This window comes from Sceloporus undulatus, chromosome 3 (genome assembly GCF_019175285.1).
Source record: "Sceloporus undulatus isolate JIND9_A2432 ecotype Alabama chromosome 3, SceUnd_v1.1, whole genome shotgun sequence".
Lineage (NCBI taxonomy): Eukaryota > Metazoa > Chordata > Lepidosauria > Squamata > Phrynosomatidae > Sceloporus > Sceloporus undulatus.
Genome location: NC_056524.1, coordinates 155,550,532 through 155,574,174, shown reverse-complemented (window position 1 = coordinate 155,574,174; position 23,643 = coordinate 155,550,532). Strand labels below are relative to the sequence as shown.

The 23,643-nt window shown below is 40.0% G+C and overlaps 1 protein-coding gene across 1 annotated transcript in view; it reads right to left on the bottom strand.

Moving 5' to 3' along the window:
- Positions 1-23,643, bottom strand: part of LOC121925876 (heparan-alpha-glucosaminide N-acetyltransferase-like) — a 176,695-nt gene that overhangs the window by 45,779 nt on the left and 107,273 nt on the right. The window lies entirely within an intron of this gene.

The following is a 23,643-nucleotide window of genomic DNA, read 5'->3' as shown; positions in this document are numbered from 1 at the left end:
CTGGTCTTGAGAAATGGAGTCCAGTATTCAAACCACTACATCATGCCAACTCTCAGCATCATCACTGTAGGTACAGTTTTTGTAGAAAGCCACTCTTTGTTTTCCTATGTCTCAAAGTAGCCAAAATAGGAATTGGAATGTTATTAATTTCTACAAGTAGCCATCTTTATATAAAAACACTGTCTTCTCATTCACCTCATCCTCACTTCCACACCAACAACTGAGCACAATGTAGTACAAGATCAAGCATGAAAGAGCACTCAAAGCATGTGACATCCCTTCTTTGCCATTTTGTGAGATCATACTCTCCCCTTAACTTTAAAAACAACTGAAAAGTTATAGTCACATTACAAAACCGGAGAAGTGGCATTTCCAGGCCTTAAGCAACTGCAATGTTTTTCCAGGTCTCCAGATGAGGAGACAAATAATAAGTGTGAGCAGAGGTAAGAAAGAGGGATGTTTGGATTTTTGAATGTGAAAACCTTTTAAAGCCAGGTACCCATCTCCACTCAGGGATGGAAAGAATGTGCATGATTATTTATTTCTAGGTCAGGAAATTAGAACAGATCAGTAAGTATTTGGTGCAATTCTCTCCTGGTATCCCAAAGTGTTGTGAAACAATTATTCTGCGGTGAAAACCAAGAAGGGGTGTGGGTGCAAGAAAAAGAAAAAGAAAAAAAATCCACACATTTTTCTCTGCAGAATAATTCCTCCACAAAACATTGGAATGTTTGAATACAGGAAAAATACTGTCAATGAATATTCATTTTCTCCCATAATAGGGAGTAAACTACCCTAATTATTCCATCTTCACATGTGAAGGATTAAATCCCTATCTGCGCTCTTTCCCAGCTGGTGCCAAGAGCTTACTGGCTTAGTGCATAGGAATCTGGAGGTGTGTTGCATTTGTTCCATATTGTTGCACCAAAGAGGGAACCAGGAAGAGAGATGGTGGAGTAACAGAGGAAGTGAGAGGTGTACTGACATTATGAATTATCTTCCTTTTTGTTGTACAAGCCCTGGAAATAGTGGCAAAGGACTTGGGGAAGGAGAGAACTCTCCACGGACTGGCAGTGAAACTTCCACAAGCCCCATCATCAGCACAAAACTTGGAAACAGTTGCATTGTCATGCATCCTGTAGACAAGGGCACATTGCCAGGAATGACAGCAATTGATGCAGCTAACGGGCATTATATTGCCATCTGCCTGATTACTGAAAAAACAGGGTTGTCTGGCCCTAAATCTCCAGTTTTCGTGGGTTCTCTCCAGGCAGGAGACACAGGTGAAAATTCTCCCATTTTGGTGGGCTCAGTTCCAAGCCAAGGAAAGGGCTGTTGCAAATTTTCTGCTCAGCTACAGTTTGCAAAGCTTAATTAATTTTGTGTTGCTGGTGGGGGTGACTCAGAGATCTCTTATTTGTGGGGTCATCATAAATTGAAATTGACTTGATGGCAATTTACAACAAAATTGTTTTGCTGCTGCAACCCGCAAGATGCTACAGAGTGTCTATGTATTTACTTGATCAGCTTCCTCAATTCCTCCCAGTCATTCTGGTGCCAGGGCTCACTCTTCACTCTGCCCTTACATCCTCCTGCTGTCAAGAAGCAAGTTGGCTAGATCAAATATTCTATATCCCACCTTCCTAAATGAGACTGAATACCCCCCCCCTTTCACCTTGTTCTGGGAACAGCCCTTTTAGGTAAGATTTCTGTCTTACTTTCCAAACAGAATCTTGTCTTCTGTGCATGCATGTGAATGACAAGCACTGAACAACTATGGATGGTGCTTAATGCAGAACATAGGTCTCGGGTCTGGACATTTCTGGATCTGCAACAATCTTGAACTGGCAACCCTGCTCAAAGAATGCTTAGATTCTTTTACCACTGGCTTTGGATGATCATATTACCAAGTCAACTGGATTTAAACAAATTCTGGGCCCATCACCTTCATGCTTGTTTCCACAATCATTTGATCCAGAAGCAGTTCTGCCCACTTCTGTGATATCACAAGAACCAAAAGCCTGTCATATTGAAAGAGATCACCCCCTAGTCTCAAATTTGGCCCTGAAGCCTCAGAAACTAGGATGTTAGTGGCAACCTGGCAACTTTAAACAGTGAAGTTAAGTTACAATCACAATGTAACGTTATACTCCCATTATTGGGGAAAAGGATTAATTACTAGTAACTAATTATTTGTAGTTGGTCCTGTATTCTTTGTTAGAGCAAGAAACAGTGGTTTTCTGCAGAATTATTGTCATATCTAATCTGAGATCACTTGTTTCTTATTGATCCATTCACTACTTTTATGAAAAGAAACAACTGTTTTTATTTTCCAAAGGAAGTTCTTGTACTGTATCAGGTTACACAACTATCTTCAGATTCCTACAGCTTCAAAAGTCCAAAGCTGCAAAACAAGTTAGAGCCCCTGTTACAAAGTATTTGTGTAAAGAAACCACTTAGGTCATGATAAGTAGCAGCTTGCTTAGGCCCTAGATAAAGACAGTTACGGAAATTGTTAATTTTGTTCATTATGTTTAGCAAATGGGACAGCACCAGCTGCTGCTTTAATCTGCCTTAGAGTACAAAAATATATTGCTTTTGGCATTAGATATTTATTTATTTAAAAAAAAGGAAACAGAGGAGATTAATTAGTTTTACTTTAATGAGCAGCTTTCATGTTTGCCCCTTGGAGGATAACGCATTTAGGTGTTAATAAGGGAGGACATTTTAACAAGAAAAAAGGGTGTTGCCAGGGGTTGCTCTTTGATGTTTTCTTTTGGACAGTGGAAAGAACATATAATCATAGAGCTAGAAGAGACCACAAGGTCCATCTAGTCCAAACCCCCCTGCCATGGAGGAATACACAAGCAAAGCACTTCCAACATATGGGTATCCATCCTCTGTTTAAAACCTCCCAAGAAGGAGACTCCACTACAGTGGTACCCCGGGATACGAATTACCCAGGTTACGAATTTTTCGGGTTACGAATAAATCCCATAGGGATTTATTGTTTCGGGTTACGAAGGTTTTTTCGGGTTACGAAAAAACCCTGGCGCTGTTTTCAATGGAGCCGCGGCAGAGCCGCGGCTTTTTTTCCATTAGCGCCTATGGCAATTCGGGTTACGAAGGTTTTTCGGGTTACGAAATTAGCCGCGGAACGAATTAATTTCGTAACCCGAGGGACCACTGTATACTCCAAGGCATTGTGTTCTACTGTTGAACAACTCTTACAATCAGGAAGTTCTTCCTAACCTTTAGGTAGAATCTCTTTTCCTGTAGTTAGAATCCATTTATCTGTTTCATAATTTCTGGAATAGAAGAAAACAAGCTTGCTCCATACTCAATATGATATCCTTTCAAATATTTAAACACGCCTATCATGTCACTTCTTAACCTTCTCTTCCCAAAGCTAAATATGCTCAGCTCCCTAAGCTGCTTCTCATAGGACATGGCTTCCAGCCTTTCATCATTTTGGTCATATTCCTCTGGAAAAGTCCAGCTTGTCAGTATCCTTGTGGAACCGTGGTGCCAAGAACTGTGCACAATATTCCAGGTGAATATCAAAGCGGAATAGAGTGGTACTGTTTCTTCCCTTGATCTAGACACTATACTCCTATTGATTCAGACTAGAATCACATTGGGGTTTTTTAACTTGTTGAATCATAATGTTGACTCATGTTCAGCTTGTGGCACACTAAGACTCCTAGATGTCTTTAATATGTACTGTTGTCAAGCCAGGTGTCATCCATCCTGTATCTGTGCATTTCATTTTTTCTATCTCTAAGTGTAGTTTCTTACATTTCTCTCAGATGAAATTTGATAATTTTGGTCCAGTTTTCCAATCTGTTAATGTAATTTTGAATTCTGATCCTGTCCTCTGGTGTATTGGCTGCCCACTTCCCTAATTTGGTGTCATGTGCAAATTTGATAAGAATGCAGTCTGTTCCATTATCCAAGTCATTGATTGAGAGGTTGAATAGCATTGGGTCCAGGACAGAACTCTGGCATCCCACTAGCTTTGAAGATACTTATTACTATCATGTATTTCTGTGAATCTGCATGGTTACTAAGATATGAGAATACCTCATTTCATCTATATAGTTGTTGATGCACACTGAAGCTTTCCATGTGGCCCCCACAGGTGCTATGACAGTTCAGGAATACAACCATTGCACATTTTACTTTACTTAACAGCTTAAGCAGGAAATGGAGGTCGGATGAATGGGAAAATGGAATATGACATCCTGAGGTCAGAAGCAGAAGCATAGATGGCATTAATTAATTATTGCTCTTGCTCAAAGAAAGAGCCAGTCTTTACAGCTACAAGGAATGAGAAAGTGCCTCTCCCAACTACAAGTGATTAAAGTAAAGGAGATTACTGAGCAATTTTGATACTCCAGATTCTCTCTATGATATACAAGACACATAAAGCAAGGTGCTTTTAAATTATATTCTTAATTTTTTTTACAAAATAAAAAAAAAGTTTGTATAAAAGGTTTTACAAAAATATTCCAACAGCTCATTAATAATATTAGATGCATTAGGAATTTGTTTTTAATTGTGGCAATCAGTGGAGACACTAGCCTAGTTAGACAAATGTTCTGACTGAGTAAGAAGCCGTCACATGTTCGCATGTATTTCCAAAGGTAGAAATATGTATGTTTGCACCAACACATATCTTTACGCATTGTGCATGTAAATATAGTGTTATTTATTTTTTTAAACTTGCCACACCTCAACTAGGCCATCAGAGCAACTTACAATAAGATATACAATAATAATAAAACAGTCAGACAACAAATACAGATACACAAACATAAACACTAATTTAGACATAACTGGGATTGGTGCTGACCAATATCCTTTTGGGGAAATCTCGCATAGCACCACTGATGTTCAGTAATGAAATGTGTCAAAGACTGCATGCTTTTCATGGATTCTTGACTAAAAATTCAGTAGATTTATATGGTATGATCTAATTCTTAACTCTTTTGTGGGTCAATAAGAATCCACGTGAAAATGCCATTAGACACATTATTTTTAATCCCAGGAGAATGTTATTGCAATTTTCAGTTTATATCAAGGGTTATTAAGCCTTACATGTTGATGCATTAAAGCAACATATGTTTTCATAGGAGCTGCTCATAGGATGCTGAAATGCTCTAGTTAGAGAATCAACCATCTAAGAGAAAACATCTGAAGCATGGGTATTAAAATGTGTGGCCATGGGGGAGTACAACATATTCATATTGCATTTCAGTCTCTTAATTTCATCATTACGCCACAACCTTTCAAAATTTCTCCTGGCCGTCTACTCATTCACACCCTGCGCCTCTTTAACATAGATTCTTGCAATTATGTCCATTAGTTGTCCTGGCAACAGAGGCAGAGGTTAAGCCATTTGCTATAAGAGGCCCTTCCCAAATTATGATATTATACCAAATTATTGCTGGCCTTTTAACTAAAACACCTTGCTTTTCCACTCAGCTAACAGCCGAGATAGCAAGTGAGCCTGATCAATTGCACAGTTTTAAAATGGGACTCATCTTCAGAGAAGCCATTTGTACTGAATTACTGGATGGTTACTACTGAAGAAGGCAGAGGAAACAAGAATCTTTTGAAATAGTTATGGTTCAATGGACAATGAACTAAAAGTTTCCCAACACTGATAGAAAACAGCAAGGTAATTTCACAGTAAGCTAGTCCTTTCATTAAGGAACGTATTCTAATGCCAGGGTCTGAATTAATGCCTGATGCCAATTAATAATTATATCTCCCTGACAAAGAAGATCATAATTACAACCAATTCACAGTTTTATACCAAATTTTTGGCTTAACTTTAATTCAAAACCAATGGAATATCCACTGCTGTGCTATGCAACCTATTTTTTTTCTTGCTTGAAATTACAAGTATTTACCACATTTTATCCTTATCTGCTGTTTTTACTCCTGCCTGTTTTGGAAATTCATAATTTCTGACAGTGCCAACACACATATCAAGTTCGTGTATATGTTTACGCACCATACTCACATCTGTAAACCTTACTTCTCCAGGATTCCTTACTGTGCAGACAAATCTACATGTGTACAATTAAAACAGTGTAGCATGTGCACACGGTATGTGTGCGCGCACCATAGAAAATATTACAGCATGGCTTCCGTGTAAACCAGAAGCTGCATATGGAGTACCCGCGTATGGAGCAGGCGTGCTGTATAAGAGAAACTGATCTTTTCATGAAGGAGACAAGAAAAAAGGCAAGCATGCACAGTCAAGCCCTGCCCCATCTAGATATTGATTTTAACATGTAACAAGGTTTTCTTAATTGGTGAAATTCAAAGGTAAATTATGCCTTTTACTAGCTTTGTGTGCAAAGGAAGGCCAGTGCACACCTACTGAAGAAGAACTGTGTATGTCCCAGAGTGGAGATTTCCTTTCTATGAATACATGTGGTTCTACCCAAGGCACAGACAGAAAATGTATTAGTTGAAAAGGTCATAGATGGTTTTACCCATCTTGCCTCCTACATTCAACCTTTATCTCACATCACAAGGGCAGCTCCTGTAATTTGATTCCTCTTTTGCATTAATATACCAGCAGAGTAATCCTTCCTACATATACACATGCACTTTTGAAAGGGGTGAACTCCCAAGTATTGCATAATAGCTAAATAACACGATTATGCTACATCTTCTGTCTGCTGCACCTTTCAGACTACAGTCTTCCTTATAATCAGTGGTGCTGCTGGTTAATTGAAATAGAGCAATAAATCTACAAATGCTATTGGCCCATAAAAGGGCTCCTAGCCCGCCCACCCAGATACATTGTTTGCAGCATGTCTTTAAAGAAAAACTGAACAGATGCTTTGCCAGTTTAGAAAACTTTCCCTATATATAATTGTCTAGAGACAATTCTTACTAAGCAAAGATAACTAGGCAAATGGATAGTGACAGGTCTAGTATGGCAGCTCAGGTCCATTCCACAGGCTCAGTGTTTGTCTTTTCCTTCAGACTCTACCATGCTCTTACAACGAGACATTAGGAATACATTACATCCTTTCCCCCCTTCTCATTGTCCTCTTTCCAGCCTCTTAACTACTTTCCCCCTCCTTTACTGCTCCCATCCTTTTTCATTTTCCTTCATGCTGATTTTCTTTCATTTGAACTCCCCCTTCTTCACTTCTCCCCGTTTATTTTTTTCCTTCATTTCCTCTGAGGCCTTACCTTGTTTTTCCCTTTCCCCCCTTCCATCTAGTTTTCTATGGTCTCCTACTCACCTGGGTACCGAAGGATAGGTACTAATGCCAATGGCATGGGGTGGGAGAGGCTAACTGGAGCCAGTAATGGAAAAGCTGTGCCAATGTAGGCAGTCCAGTTTGGAGGAATAAGTGGCAACAGAGGAAGCTGCCACCTCCTGATGGTTCAGCCTGGCTGGGGATGACATGGGAAGTTAAGGCATGGGCAGTGCCCCCATCCAATCCACTGATAGCTACACCATTGAGATAAAAAGGCACAGACACACACAAAGTACAAATAATGCTGACGTTCACAAGGTGCACACCTTAACATTTAAGAATCAAAGAAACCTTATCTAAGTTTTCTTTTTTTAAAGATGCTAACAATGCTAACAACACTCCCTTTGTATTTTCAACTGTTTTCAACCATCTGAACTACATGTACAACTCAAATGATCACCTGGGGGGTGATCATATTTTGTGGAATGCTACTGAAAAAATGTAACATGAAACATACCTAAAGGGAGGGGTGGAATAATAGAGTTGGAAGAAACCACAAGGACCATCCTGCCCAACCTTCAGTCACAGAGAATTGCAACAAGCAAGGCACCCCTAACAGATGATTATCCCACTTTCTTAAAAAACCTCCAAAGAAGGAGTCTCCGCCACATTGCAAGGCAGTGTACCCTATTGTTAAAAAGCTCTTATCATCAAGAAATTCTTTCTAATGTTTAGGTGGAATCTCTTTTCCTGTAGTTTGACTCCATTGTTCTGTGTCCTGGTCCGGAGCAGCAGAAAACTCCTACTTCAGTATGACATCCTTTCAAAAATTTAAACATGACTATCAAGTCACTTCAACCTTCTCTTCCCTGGTGGTGCAGTAGTTAAATGTCTTTACTGCAGCCACAAGGTTATGAGTTTGATCCCAGGGGCTACAAGGACCACTTAGCCTTGTATCCTTCCATAGGTCACTAAAATGAGTACCTAGTTTGTTAGGAGCAATAAGCTTACATGTTGATTGCTGGAGGAACCTGGGAATGGCAGTTGTGTAATCACATGGGCACACAACCATTGTGTATTTCCTTGCCACCTGGTGGTGAGGCATGCCCCTTGCCCCCCCAGCTAGACCCAAGTCTTATTGCCAAACCTCAAGGTCCTATAAGAGGAGCCCCCATAAAGGTGGGAGGAGCAAGATATCCCAGCCCTATCCTTCCCAAAACTGGGCTCTGTCCCTATGCCACACCACTAAAGTTGTGACAGAGTACAAGAAACATAGAAGCATGAAATTTACAATGACCAAGCAAGTGTAGAGTAGGTAGGTAGGTAGGAATACTGCCAAAGGTGGACTGTCCAGGGAGCAGCTCAACATATACAGTACCTCCCTGGTGGGTCAGAAGGAACGCTTCCACATATTTCCCAGCTTTGGAAGGTTTAGCCTCTGACTGACTGCCTATTTTGAAGTTCACACAAAATACACTGGCTTCTGGGACAAAGAAGAATTCCCGGCAGAAGGAAAATGCCAGCTCCCACTACTTTGGTGCCTCTGCAGAGCCACAAAAGTGGCTCCCACAAGATTGGCAATTACTGATTCTGGAGTAACAATGAAGCACCAGAACTGATATATTGTGATCAAAGATTTAACTTTTTACTGAATCGCAATTCACCGGGCAGCTTGTTTAAACACAAACACACAGATGCACATGAAAAAGCCTATGCAGCTATCTCAACTGAAACTTCTAGTGAGAAAAGCAGCATGCTGTCATGACACAACACACACAAACTAATAGTTCTATAAAGCCAGGAGGGTGATGCCCTGTGTACCAACATTTCAGTCATGGAAAGATTAGTAGCTCCTTTGGGGATGAGACGTTCTCTGGGTCGAAGCCAAACAAAAAGCCCAAATGGAGTGAATGATTGCTTTTTTGAATCAAGAACACTTCTAATGGACTGTAGACATTTTCCTAAGACAAATGAGGTGTTCTAAACATTGAACTGTGTCTTACACAAGTGCTGCTAAATCAGTCCAATGACACAGTTTAAGGTGCTAAATCAATCTGCTGACCAGACTTTGAACATAGTACCCAGTGTAGTTGCAAGTGCCCACAGAAATACAACGATCAAATCTGGCATTGTCAACATTGGAATAATGATGGTACATCAATTTGTGAAAAAGTAGAGAATTGAAGAAAGGAGGCTTTTAAGAGAGACAACAGAAGGCACAATTCAGCAAACGATATGCACTTTTAAATCCCAAAGGGAAAACTGAATATATTTAAACCAAGCATCCTCTTGGTCTCTTCAGTTGTCTAGCAAGTTCTTCAGACCAAAAGGGGAAAAAATCAGATATTTTTCCTCTTCACCATTTTAGATTTACCATGAAGTCAGCAAATACGCTGGATTCCGAAATTGAAATCTATCTCCAGTTTGAAAGCAACAAAATATGCATTTAATTATATCCTTCCTTCACACAGGAACACAATCTTAGTTCACCCAAAGGCAGTCAAAAGCAAGAGCCAAGCATCCTCCTGTTTTCATTGTACATCTACTGCTCATTTCACCCAATTGCTCCTTGGGGAGGACAAGCCTGTTAATTGAAATGGGCCACCCCATGCTACTCTCGGCAGCTGGGTTTGATTGCTCAGTTCCAATAAATAACACAGTCATATTAATTTAGACAGAACAATTAACACTAGGCCAGACATGTTTCACGGTATATAGGAGCTGTGTGCTAAAATACTGACTGTCATTGAAGAGGAAATAAATTTAGCTAGAGCCGTGATCCCTTCAAAATAATAACCTATCCTTATTTCATGCTGTCCTTTAACTCATTCACAGCAGCGTCTTTGGTTGCAAATAGTCTTCATCATGATCTAAGTTGAAACCGTATCTGCTGACCAAGTTGTGATTAAAGAATAATAAATTATATAATAAATCTTCTACTCGTATGCAGATATCAAACTGACATTTGATAAATGGATCATTGCATTTTTTGCTTTTTAGTTAATATAAAATCAGGTAAAACCTATATCTCACACAATTAAAAATCTACAACTACAGCTCATTCACTTTTTAAAAAAAGCAAAATATAGTTCTTAAACATTCTCCTTTTTTTGAATTTTTTTCCACATGCTCATTTTTGTGCCAGGTATCACAGATCATTGAAATGAATGGGACTTGTTTAAAAATGCAATTGATATCAGTGGGTCTATTCAAGTTGGGGCTAACAGTGAAGTTAAGGCTTCACCACAATACACTTATAGCGTTATATTCCACCTTTAAATGCCATGGCAAAGTCCTGTGGAATCCTGGGATTTACAGTTTAGGGAGGAGAATTGAGCATTCTCAGCCAGAGAGCCCTTCGGACTCACTAAAGTACAAACCTTCTAATTCCACACAATGTTGCCATGGCAGTTGAAGTGGAATATAGAACTCTAATGGTGCAGTGTGATATGGCCATTATTCTTAAGTGCTGTAGAAAATGCTAGTACTTATTCCAGGGCCCAGTTCTTGTAGGGCAAAACCAAGGCTGTGGAGCCATCCTGTTGTCCCACTTTAGTTGCATTTGATCTAGAAACAAATCCATTCAGCACTCGCTTGCAATCTACATGTCACTGGAGAAAAGTAAAACTTGTGGGCAAGCTGTTTTGCTGGGAAGCTTGGCAACCCTTATGATAGAAATGGATGAGAGGCTTATACGATATCCAGGGTTCTTTCTATTATACTCTGAAAATCACTTGCCATAAATAGAGATGTGATAGTAAAACCAAATTTACTTGTCTTTTTTTCATTTCCCATCAATGACAAGCAATTATTTCTAAAGAGATCATTTCAGCTTAATGGTGTAGTTGGTCAAACTGCCCTAAATTCATAGGATTAGGAAGGCAACACAATCTCTAACCGTCTTTAACGGAGAGGAAGTCTGATCTGACAGTGGGCAGAAGAACTGGTGGAAAGCCTTGAGAATGATGGAAGAGAGAAGTAGTTGGGCCCCAAGAAAGAAGGCAGGGCAGCTGCAAAGAGACAAGACCAAAAGAAGTAACCAAGCTTTAGGAAATTAAGGTACAAAGATTGCCTGGTGCAGAGAAATGGGGAAAGAAGAAAATGGCAGAGGGAGAAAACTGAAAGAGAGAAAGGGTGCACCTTGGCAAGGCTTGCAGGGATAAGAATGGATGAACTTGATCTGTTGATCTGAAATAATCATCCAAACCTTTGTGTGTTGCATGCCTTCAAGTTGTTTTCCAACTTATGATTACTCTAAGGCGACCCTGTCAGGAGGCTTTCTTGGCAATATTTGTTCAGAGGAGGCTTGCCATTGCCTTCCCCTGAGGCTGAGAGCATGTGATTTGCCCAAGGTCACCCATTGGGTTTCATGGTTGAGTGGGAATCAACTCCTGGTCTCTAGAGGCATAGTCCAACATTCAAACCACTATGTCACACTGCTTCAGATAATTTTACATACAAATATTATATTATATATTACATATATGCACACACTCGCACTCCACATTTGTGGCTTTGACTTTTGCCGATTTGCTTATTCACAGATTTTATTAATATGTTCTCTCAGGAATATCTAGGTCCTCCAGCACAACTTTATGGTCAACTGTATCCACAAGTTGAACTGAAGGACCTAGAGATTCCTAGGGAGAACACTTCACTAGGCATTTGTAGCTTCCATGGTCAATGTCTGGCAGATGTTGACCACAGAGTTGCACTGGAGGAGCTAGATTTCTAGAGAAGTGTCCCCATCGCTCTCCTTTTGCTGGCAGACAAAGACTTTTTCATTTACATAAGTTTTCGGCTATTAACAATGTGCTGTACATTGTTATGTTTTAAATGCTTTTAAATTGTCTTAGATGAGTGCTGTTTTTATAGAACAGTTTATATAATGGCTTTTAACATTTTCCCTTTTTTATTATTATGATTGGCTTTTGGCTGCATTTTGTTTTAATATCTGTGAGCTGCTCAGAGTTCCTATGGTGAGAAAGGCAGGATAATAAATAAATAGTACACAACAATGAAATGAGTTAGGAGCTGTAACTGCTGAAACAGGATAACAAAGGAACATCAAAAGAAGATACTAATATTTATAGAATTTCCTCTTTTTTCAACCATAAAAGAACGCTGATTTTTAATTTTTAAAAAATTTTATTACCCATTTATCTAAAATTAATTTAACATTAATAGGGGTTGCTCTCTAAATGAAAGCTGATACAATTACAGTGTAAATACATGTCTCAGGAATCCATGCAATCCAAAGACTCTTTCACACTACACAATGATAGCACTATGGTTCCATGTTCAGTGCCATGGCAGCTTCCTAGAGTCTACAAACCCCAGGATTATAATGAGTGCAGCCATGGCAATTAAAATGGAATCATAGTTCTATGATTGGGTGGTGTGAACGGGCCCTCAGAAAAATACATAGTACATGGTATATAGAAAGAAGAGCTGAAAGGGTAGCTTGAGAGAACTAAATGATATCAGGAAGAAAAGGGCAACATTTGAGAGACATAGTGCTATAATCATTTGGACATCTAGGATGTGTTGTACTTGCAACAGTGAAGCTTTGACATTGTCTTGCACAAGCAAAGCTTTTGACTGGCTGAAGTGCTAGGATGATACAGTTGAGTCTCCATTATCCATGGATTCTGCATCCATGGATCCAGCTATCCACAGCTTGAATTCTTTTTAAATCCCAAAAGCAAACCTTGAGTTTGTCATTTTATATAGCCAACAGCATTTTACTATGCCATTGTATATAATGGGACCTGAGCATCCCCAGAATCCCCGGTGTCCATGGAAGGTCCTGGAAATAAGCCCCAGCAGATACCGTGGGCCCATTATACAGGATAATCGGCTATTTACAGGGGGAGCCAATTCTAACTTCTACTTAAGTGGAACAAGAATGACAAACAAGAAAGGAAAGTGAAAATGGACAAAGACAGATCCAACCTGCACTGCAAAGCTATTCAGAATTCAGGCATACCTCAACAGGGGAACATCCACAACATTCCCTGTAGTCTATAAAATGGAGTGCTGTTTCAAGAAGTTTCCATTTCCTCTCAAACATAAGCTATTAACAAACAAACAAACAAAGACTGGGTTTGCCTGGTAAGTAGACACACACCTCTGCCTTCAAACAAACACATCTATTTCTACTCAGTGGAATCATCTTGATCAGAATACCAGCAGTATAAACCACAGAGTTGCTGAAGTCAGGCTCTCATGCAGGCCTAGAGTGAAGCTTGCACCCCATAAAAAGCAGAGACAGCACTCTGTGTGATAGATTTCTGTGAAAAACAACACACACCTTTTCACGAGGGGCCTCATTCTTTATAAAGCCTACTTGTCAGTTCAAGCAACAATTAAGACAGGAACTGACTGAGTAGAATATACATAAGTATTAGGATCCAGGACTGAGAGCTATCCTTTTAAAGTTTTCCATGTGTCAGGAAGGAGAAAGCTTAAGAGATGTAGTTTGGGCCAAGAATAATAAATTATTTCCACTACAAATCTTTGAAGGTTAGGGCGAACAACTGTAGCCCACAATGCTGTAGTGTAGCAGCTCCCATCAGCTCTCAGCAGCACAACCAATTCTGAAGGATTATGGGAGGTACACTCCAACCCTATCTGGAAGACCACAGCAGCCCTCCCCTCTTGTAAGAGCAAGTTGTCACTTCGATGCTATCTAGCCTGCCTGTGCCATCCTTTATACTCTGTGGACTCCTCTTCATGGCAAAGCCAATTCAAATAGGCCAATCATGTTCCCAAGACGACTCCTACTTACTTTGTACCCCTAAAATATGAACAGCCACCAAATCATAAGGAGGCAGCACTCACCACTATTCGCTCTGAGATAGTCCCTCCCAATTTTTCTTCCACTACTAAAATTTTTTCTGTTTCCTCCTGTTTCGTTGGATGAACTCTCTACGCTGCTAAACTCTTCCAAACCCGCAACTTGTTCTCTTGATCCAATTCCTACTCGTCTTCTAATTTCTATAGCTCCCTCTTTTCTGCCCTCACTTTTCTATATCTTTAATATCTCTCTCTCTCTCTCTCTCTCTCTCTCTCTAGGGGTTCTTTCCCTATGGTCTTTAAACATGCTAACATGCTTTAGTTTCCCCTATTCTGCAAAAACCTTCTCTTGACCCCTCTTCGTTGTCTAGCTATTGTCTGATTTCTCTTTTTCCTTTTCTTTCTAGGGTTTTCGAACAGGTTGTTTATTCTCACTGTCTTGGGTTTCTTGAAGCCAACTCCATCCTCAATCCTTTTCAGTCCAGTTTCCGCCCATGGCATTCTACAGAGATGGCTCTCACTAAGATCTCGGATGACCTTTTACGGGCCAAGGCTAATGGCCTTTACTCTGTTCTCATTCTTCTTGATTTGTCTGTGGCCTTTGACACCGTTAATCACAGTCTTCTAGTTGACATACTTTCTGACCTTGGGTTCTCGGACTCTGTTCTTGACTGGTTTAGATCTTATTTGACAGATAGATCTTTTGCAGTGGTCACGTGTGGTCAGACCCGTCCTCTGTTCCCTTATCTGTTAGAGTTCTTCAGGGCTCTGCTTTGGGTCCCCTTTTGTTTTCTCTCTACACATTGTCGCTAGGTAAACTCAATAGTTCTTTTGGTTTTTCCTATCATTTGTACACTGATGACCCTCAGCTGTATCTTTCCACCCCTGACCTTTCTCCGGGTCTTGAAAAGCAAGTTTCATCTTGTCTTACAGCTATTTCTCAGTGGATGCGGCATTGACGCTTGAAGCTCAATATGTCCAAAACAGAGCTTCTCGTTTTTCCACCTAAGTCTACTCTTCAATACTTCTTTTCTGTTTCTGTTGATGACATTTCTATTCGACCAGTCCAGCAAGCCCATAGTCTTGGTTTTATTTTTTATTCTTCTCTGTCATGTATCCCCCAAATCCAGACCAAAGCTAAGGCATATAGATTCTTTTTATACAATATTGTCAAAATCCGACCATTTCTCTCTGCCTCTACTGGCAAGATTCTGGTCCATGCCCTAGTGGTCTCACAACTTGATTTCTGTAACATCCTTCTGGCAGGGCTTCCTCTTTCTCACCTCCGTCCTTTAATTTCTGTCCAGCATTCAGCTGCACGCATTATCACATCCGCCCACCACTCCAACCATCTCTTTCCTTTGTTGCCATCTCTTCACTGGCTCCCCCTTCCTTTCCGTATTCAGTATAAACTCCTGTTGTTGACTTTTAAAGCCCTCCTTATTTATCAGACCTTCTTTTTCCTCACCTTCCCACTCATGCCCTCCGTTCTAGTAGTCAAGGTCTGCTGTCCCAGCCTAGGATTTTTACTGCCCCATCCCGGATTCATCCCTTTTCACTTGCTGCCCCTCACTCCTAGAATCTCCTTCCACCATGAACATGGGTCATCAATTTTTTAACAAGTTTCAAAACCGAGTTGAAGACCATCCTGTTCAGAGAAACATTCCCAGGCATTACGTGACTATTATTTGTTCCTTGACATTTTTAACTTGTTGCCTGTTTTACTTTATTGAACACTTTCCTGTATTGTTATGTATTATTTATATGTATTATGCTATTATTTATTAGAATGTACACCATGGGCAGGTTTACTTTATTTTATTGTTTGTATGTACAGCGCTGTGTAAATCTACAGTGCTATATAAATAAAGCATAATAATTATAATTATAATTATTAAACTTTATTAATAAAGCACTGTAAATTTGCACAGTGCTTATAAAAGCCATAGAACAGAAATAGGAGATGTTCATGGTTTTATTCTTTAGGCATTCAACACAAATTACATGTTTCCCTCTCATTAACAAAGGGTAATTGCCATATCATTAAATAGCATAAAAGTTGCACACAAAAACTGGCCAAACAAAAGGCCTAGTAGTTCAGAATGGAATATAACTAGTTTTGCTTCATTTATAGGAATGTTCATCTCTTCGTTATATATGTCACTAATGCAAGATAACCCATTTCCTGATTGTTATAAATGATGCCTGTGCTCGGCACACCACAGGGGCTTCATTAAATTAATGACCCTAGTTATATCACTCCAAATACTGGAGTTAAACTACAATGTGGTGTAAATTATAAGAACAGATCATTTGGGTTAGCATTTGGGCAACTGCTCCCAAATGTGCTAAAGCAACACATAAATTGCTTTTATGGAGCTATTTCACCAAATAAAAAATTAGATTCAGCTCTGTACACTGTACAAAATGAGGTGGTAGACTATTCTGGGCTGAATTGAGAAAACCTATCAGTTTCACTTTCTTTCCATTTTATGCATTTTAAACCTCAAGTTCTTTCTTTCCCAATTAGGAAACAAATGAGTATAACCCTTGAGTAACAAAAATAATCCTGAAACAAAATTATCCCTCAATAGAAATATTATTTGGATAATTGTTTTAATAGAAACAACAACAGCCTATGAACTGTAGCAACAAATACCATGACCTCCTGACACACTTGCCCCATCTAAAGGAGCCCTTAGTCATCTTGGAAGAAAAAGAGATGTGAAAGATCTTGCTCAGCTGTGACACGCAAAAAGCACAAAAAGAAGTCCTCTGACTAATCTGACATGTACCTCACTCATAAATATAGTTGGCCCTCTGTATCCATGGATTCTGCATCCACAGAGTCAACCATCCATGACTTCAAAATATTCCCCCTGCCCCCATCCCAAAAAATAAACCTTGATTTTGCCATTGTATTTAAGGACACCATTTTAGTATGCCATTGTATTTAATGGGACTTGGGCATCCATGGATTTTGGCATCCATGGGGGAGGGGGGTCTTGAAGCAAACTCCAGCAGAAGTCAAGGTATACTCTAAACTGAAACTTGCTTTTGTAAAGTTCTTTGTACAGTGTGCCTGCGCCATACGCGGGCGCGCCATACACCATCTTGAGCGTATGTGCTCAAGACGTGGGGAGTGCGTGGGATGGAAGGGGCGGTTTCCAATGGGGCTTGAGCATAGGCAGAATTAGCCTTACGCGGCGGGATCCAGAACGGATCCCTCGCGTAAGGTGAGGGCCGACTGTAATTCATTTTTTCCATACATCAGACTCAGTATCTTAAGACAGAAGAAGTTGATTGGTTCAGGAGACCACTGGTGCTAGTTATTCTTAGCAAACTGAAAAGCAGCCGTGGTCAAAGTAGCCATTTCCATACATTTCATGGCATCTGTACCAATGAAGTTCACAACATGTATTGTGTAGTTGCATTGGCAGCTAATTGTTAACTTTCTCAGAAAATCAAAAAATTCACACTACTTACCCAGTTATAAAGGTTGATAATTTTTGAAAGCATATGCAACAGCACATGTGTGATCAGCATGAGGACTGCCCCTTAACATTTTGTTGCCTGAGCCAAAGGACATGATGAAACCTAGCCCTGTCCATGAACAGAGCCTGACTAGACTAGCAGCTGAATCTTTCAACACTGTTAATGGAAGAACATCATGTACCACACCTGAAGGCAGCAGGTCAGGAGCATCTCACTGAGACTGCAGGACCAAAATTTGAAAGTTAAGTAGCAATGAGAAATGGCTCATAGCTTGCTGTTCAAACAATAAATGTCAAGTCCAACAGCTGAGGAAATGTCACCCTGGTTGGAAATTATAGTTTAACTTGGCTAGAAATTAAACACACTTTCCCCAGCTTTGTTTTTAACACCTTTACAGGCACTGCTTTTAAGAACAAATGGGAGTGATAGCTCAGCCAAATGAAGTTTTCAAAACTCTGCTTTGAACAGAAAACTGCCAAAAGTAGCTGGTTGAAAGCAGCCTTCAGCAGCAGAGTACCAGGAATACAGAGAGATATGTAATTTTCAAGATAATGCTCTCACCCTGAGATTCCTCACTCAGAAAACCAGAGACTCAGAACCGGGCCCTGAGATCTGGGAACACTAGTAACAAGGTGCAAAAATATGAGTCTTCCAACAGAGGAAACAACCAAAGCATTCATAAAGAATGGTGGGGAGGCTGACTCTGCCATCCCCATCTGCTGCCTGAGGCAATTGCCTCATTCTTCTTAAAGATAGGGCCTGGCCTCAGGGCAACTGACTGAAAGAATAGCTTTACTTTGAGGATGATATGACACACAATGACACACAATATCATCATCATCACCATCACCATCCCCACCATCATCATCCTTTATTTATGCAGCACCATCAATATACCAAAGGTGTATAATTTGTATATATATGCACACACACTATACAATACAATCCTAAAACAAATTATCCAGATAAAATGCAAAAAAAAACAAAAAAAAAAACCAACAACCCAATATAAAGCAAACTGGTCAGTACCAACAATGAAAATATACAAGATTATTTTAAAAATTTACAAAATTTCAAAGAGCTTTGGATTTTTAATTGACATAAAATAACAAGGGAAGGAACAGTCTGCAAATGTTCAGAGAGGCAGTTCTAAGAGTATGCAACAGGGAGTGAAAAAGGGCAAAACTGAACCAAAGTACACCCTTTGCGAATGCATATATGGTGATTGTTTTTAGATATGGCATGAGTATATTTAAAAAGAAGAGGCAGTTCATGACTAAAGTATGGAGAGGCAGAACTGGAGAAGCAGAATTAGAGGCTTGAAATGATAAGCAAGGATCTGCAGGCAGAGCTATCCTATTTAGCCTCCACAGATCTGTTGGACTGCATGTCTTCACAAATACACATCCACGCCCACACTCTTATATTTATGCCTAGTAACTTCTTATTATGTTGTGGCTCAACAGCTGGATTGGGGAATGTTTTTTTTTCTGGGACTGCAACCAAACCTGAACACCAGTAACATCCCTAGTTGTCCTTTATTGCATCATATAACATAGTTTCTTAAATGTTTAATTACTCTCTTTCCCCAGCGATCTCAAGCAGGTAACAAAGACAAGGACCCTGTATAAGGATAGTGACCTGGTTTTAGCTTGATGAACCACAGGCCGTGTTGGCCACCACCAATCTGAGCATAAGGTTTCCAGGTCAGTAGCCTCAGGATCTGATTCACAGAGTAAGTTGTATGTGTCAATGGTTGTGCAGGCACACTGTGCTAATATGTCACAAGCTAGTCCCAGCCACAAGGTCCACCGAAGCTAATCTATGCCTTAGCATGACGGTTCCCTTCCCAAGCCACCCAAATCAATCCGAATTTTTCACAATCAATCATATGTGAGCATATTTTATAGCCAGCAGCACCCTTGCACCCTGCAGTTTCATCACAATGGGAATACATCCTATAAATACATAGTTTGTGGTGGTTTAAAAGAAATAAATAGAAGCCAAGAGCCACAGTTTGAGATGTGATCTGCTCTGACAGGCAGTAGGCTGACTTTGCTGGCCTATTAACCCCTGCCCACAGGCAAAGTGTGCCTCTTTGCCACAACTAATTTTTCCAGTCCTTCCCTGTCACAGCTGAAGTCCATTTCAAAATAGCTGAAAAGGTCAGGGAACATACCCTCCACCTTAGTTCACATCCTGCCATGAAATTTCACAGTAATTTGATACAGAGATCTGACTGACTCCCCTCCCTTATCCTTTTCTGGCTTATTACTAATTTTCTCCTTGTTATGTATGTGCATGATACTGATTATGATACTAGTTTTGCTTTATGTACGACTGCAGTTCTGCAATTCATGTAAAACCAAGTTGAATTCCTATCCAAAATGTCATATGGATTCATTTTTACATATACTATCCAGGGAGGAAGGCTTGGAACTTTGTAATAGCATATAGGTTAGTTTGTGCCAGGTCTTCATTTCAGTTCTTAACAGCTCCAGTAACAGAATCCTAGAAAGCTGAGCTAAAAAGACCTGCACTTGAGACTCTGGAAAGCTGCTGCCAGTCAAAGAAGACCATAGTGGGACAGGCAGATTATGAGTTTTAGCCAGCATAAGGCAGATTTACACATGCATATATTGAAAGCGGGCCAAAGATGAACAGATGGAATGGAAGGGGGAAAGCCTAACTTTATATGGGACCAGTGAGTAGGAAACAAGCTGTAAACAGTAAGATGAGATATGGAACTTTACCAGGTCTGCTTGTTCCTGCTTAACAGAAGAAGTATTCATTTTCAAATAACCAAGAGATTGGAGGTAACAAATTATAGTGAACTAGTTGCTCCATGCCTTCAAGTTGATTTGGATTCATGGTGACCCTATGGAGATTATTGCACTGGCTTTTATTCCCGTGTTAGGCACAGGATGTATTGCATAGCTCTGTCCCAGGACAGTACTCATCCTGTACCTAATCTGGGCTTCTCCTGGACCTGTGTGTTTACATCCCATGCCGAGAGCAGGAATAAAGGCCAGTGCCATAGTCCCCTATGTTAGGATTTTCTTTGCAAGATTTAGTCAGAGGATGCACACCATTGCCTTTCTCTGATGCTGAGAGTGCATGACTTGTCCAAGGTCATGCAATGGGTTTCGGTGGCTGAACAGGGATTCAAACACTGGTCTCCCAGAGTCCTAATCCAGCAGTACTCATTCTTTTTACCATTGGGACTCCCCTTTACATCGACATGTGGATGTCACACTCCTCCCCAATCAATGTAATATATGAATAAACATATGTTTGTTTATTTAGCATGTGTATTTTTCACTTGCACAATCAGGCATATTCACATTTTAACATTTTATAGAGCAATAACATTGTTCAAATTAGAACAGTTTCATTTAAGTAAATTGAATATTTCACTCAGCGCATGTGTAAATTTTACATGCAAAAAGGTTTGGGAAGAGGAATAGGGATCAGAGCTTCCAGGTCTCATGACCCCCTTGAGCAACTCTTGTGCCTCCCTGAGGGTCCATCCCACCATCTGAGAACCATTTTTTATCCAACACTCAAACCATTGCATCACTTGGGCCTGTTACAGACTGCCAAAATAAAGCTGCTTGGGTCTCTTGGATGGTATGCTACTTAAATGATGCTGGGTCCTAAGAGTCCGGAGGTCGCACCAAAGCCACACTCCATTCCTAAGCACCAGAGTGCAGCTTTTGGTGCAGCTTCCGGATTCTTAGGATGCATGCATCATTTAAATAGAATACCTCCAAAGAGACCCGAAGCAGCTTTATTTTGGCAGTCTGTAACAGGCCAAAGTCTCTTTACAATCAAGTAGATATTTATAATAGTTTCTGCACCATCTTCTAACAATGTAATTATATCACATGATAGCCCTGTTTAAATACTTGAAGGGATGTCATATTGAGGAGGGAGCTAACTTGATTTCTGCTGCTCCAGAGACTAGGACCCGGAGCAATGGATGCAAGCTCCAGGAAAAGAGATTCCACCTCAACATTAGGAGAAGCTTGCTGACAGTAAGGGCTGTTTGACAGTGGAACAAACTCCTTCGAAGTGTAGTGGAGTCTCCTTCCTTAGAGATCTCTAAACAGAGGGTGGATGGCCATCTGTCGGGGATGCTTTGATTTAGATTTCCTGTATGGCAGGAGTTGGACTGGATGGCCCTTGCGGTCTCTTCCAACTCTATGATTCTATGATTCATTACAAATATAACATTAACAAGGGATAATATCACTCCCTTGCAGGGTCAGTGTAACTTTTAAATGATTTTTATAGTTATCAAGATGAATATTCACACTGAATAGTGGAAAAAAAATGGTACAGGTGCTAAGGACTGGAGTGCAGCTTTGACACAGCTTCTGGCCTCTTAGGACGCATGCATCATTTAAACGGCATACCTCCAAAATGACACGAAGCAGCTTTATTTTGGCCTGTCTGTTTGGACCCTTTAGTTACTGTATTTAGACTAGTACAAGCAACTTAGTAAAAATGGAAATACAGGAAGGATGAACTACAGGAATATTATTTTGTGTGATTTACATTTATTATTTGTACAGCACTATTAGTGTATGTGGTGCTATACAGCACCATGTTTAAAAATACATATGATTACAAGTACCTAAAGTGGAGAGAAACAAGGTAAGAATGTGAGTGAATACCCCATAGATTTCTCTTAGTTTCTTGAAGAGAATACACATTTCCTTCTTTCCTTTTTAGCAGCACATCCCTTGGATTTTGGTTATAAATGCGCTGCAATTATTCCAGATAAAAGGTTCTTCAAAACTACATCACAGCATTCCAGAAGTAGCTTTGATTCTCATCTCAAAGGGCAAAATATAGCAAAACAGCTGCATAAAGCAACCCGACCAACCAGAGGTCAACGTTCTTTTCCCAGAGCAGTGGAATGATTAATTCTTGAAAAGGAGATTGTTAACTTTGAGACAGTGCTAACAATTCACAGGTCAAAACCTCAGCTGCTGAAAAAATTGCAGGTAAAATAGCTCCTGTAAATTGAGCATTTGATCCTTTAAAGAAAATCAAAATCTCTCACTATGCAAACTCCACTGGTTGCATTTTCATGATAGACACCTAATCTGTTTGGGTGAAACTAGAAATAACGTCAAAACAATTTCATGCAATAGATGTTATCACTCCACCACAGTGTCTTTCATCTTATCTAAGGGTCAACATAACCATCACCACCACTCAGAAAAAAAAAATTCAGTTATCACAAATATTTTGGAAGACAGTCACAAGTCAGCAGGACTATCTGAGCCATTTCGGCATTTTTCAGACTGTACAATCTTTGATATCACTTTAATTTCCATGGGAGCATTATTATTTTTTTAAAAAATGGGATTTGTAGTTTTGGTTGAGGCACTAGAGCTCTCTGGCATAGAATTCTGGCAAAGAATTCTGAATACCTCATAAAACTATGGCTTAGGTCTCAAGGACTTTATCCCCTGGGTTCTTCAGAAGAACCCTTGTCTTTGCCCCACTGCTTTTCTAGGCACATTTATATGTACCAGTGGCGTCACTGGGGTGACACCTGGTGGAGAAACACCACTGATGTGAACATGGGAGGACTTCTTGGTAGCTACTGCAAGACTTTGAAACTCCCTCTCTAGGGAAACTGGGTGGCTCTCTCCTTGTTATCCACCAACATCACCAAGTGAAAACCATCAGCAAGTGAAAACTCTCCTGTTCTGTCAGGATTTTAGGAACTGACAGTGATGGGCATTTAATGATGTGTTGTTTTGTTGAATTGTTATATTCTGTCTTTTAGTAAATTTGAATCGGTTTCAGGAGACAGAGAGATGTTTTATGTATGTTTTAAATCCATACTGTATTGGGGAAAAGACAGGATAAAATGATAATAAATAATTACTAAAAATCCCAGGATTCCATAGGATGGAGCCAAGACAGTTAAACTGAGATTAAAAAATTATATAACTATATAGTGCAAGAATCCTTTGTCTTACTTCATATGGCTACAGCATACAATGCTGTGTCTTAAAGACTGATGGCAATGGGGAAAAGTGGATTCCATTCACTTGCCTGGCTCTGACATCTGCATCCCAACAGATTCTATGATGTC